At 37.7% G+C, this 734-nt stretch overlaps 1 non-coding gene across 1 annotated transcript; it reads right to left on the bottom strand.

Annotated features, from left to right (window-relative positions):
- Positions 1-279: 279 nt before the first annotated feature.
- Positions 280-386, bottom strand: LOC121266639. Its single transcript, XR_005940860.1, has one exon. It is a non-coding gene; the product is annotated as a small nucleolar RNA R71 (small nucleolar RNA).
- Positions 387-734: the final 348 nt, after the last annotated feature.

Genomic DNA, 734 nt, shown 5'->3' with positions numbered 1-734 from the left:
ATTAAGCCGGCTTTAATTCAAATGATATAGCAAACTGTACAGTTTGGGGGGCTGTTGCAGGAGGATCCTAATGTTCATATCACAATTTTTCTAAACATTTGCAACACCTTCAAGCACAATGGAGTGATGGATGATGCTATTTGTTTGAGAATTTTTCCTTTTTCACTCAAAGAAAAAGTGAAAGCCTGGCTGAATTCTCTACCACCTACTGTCATTACTACTTGGGAGGAGTTAGCACAAAATTTTTTGGCAAAGTATTTCCCTTCAGCAAAGACAACAAAGCTAAGGAATGATATTACCACATTCACTCAATTTGAGAATGAATCTTTGTATGAAGTATGTGAGAGGTACAAAGATTTAATGTGAAAATGTCCTCATCATGACCTTTCGGCATGGCTTCAACTCCAAACATTCTACAATGGTTTGGGAGCTACAAACAGGTCCATGGTTGATGCAGCAGCTGGAAGAGCTTTACTGAGTAAAACTCATGAAGCAGCTTATGAACTTTTGGAGGAATTGGCATCCAATAACTATCAATGGTCTTCAGAGAGAGCAATGCCAAGAAAGGCAACTGGAGTTTTTGAACTTGATTCTATTACCACATTGGCGGCACAAATGACAACTTTATCTAAACAACTAGGTAAGATGAATGTTAATGCTATTCAAACTAATGTTTTGTGTAATTATTGTGTGGGAAATCACTCAAGTATCGATTGCCAAGTGGGCAATCCTTT

The sequence above is a fragment of the Juglans microcarpa x Juglans regia genome, chromosome 5D (genome assembly GCF_004785595.1).
Source record: "Juglans microcarpa x Juglans regia isolate MS1-56 chromosome 5D, Jm3101_v1.0, whole genome shotgun sequence".
NCBI classification, from domain to species: Eukaryota; Viridiplantae; Streptophyta; class Magnoliopsida; order Fagales; family Juglandaceae; genus Juglans; species Juglans microcarpa x Juglans regia.
This window is presented reverse-complemented; position numbering and strand designations above follow the sequence as displayed.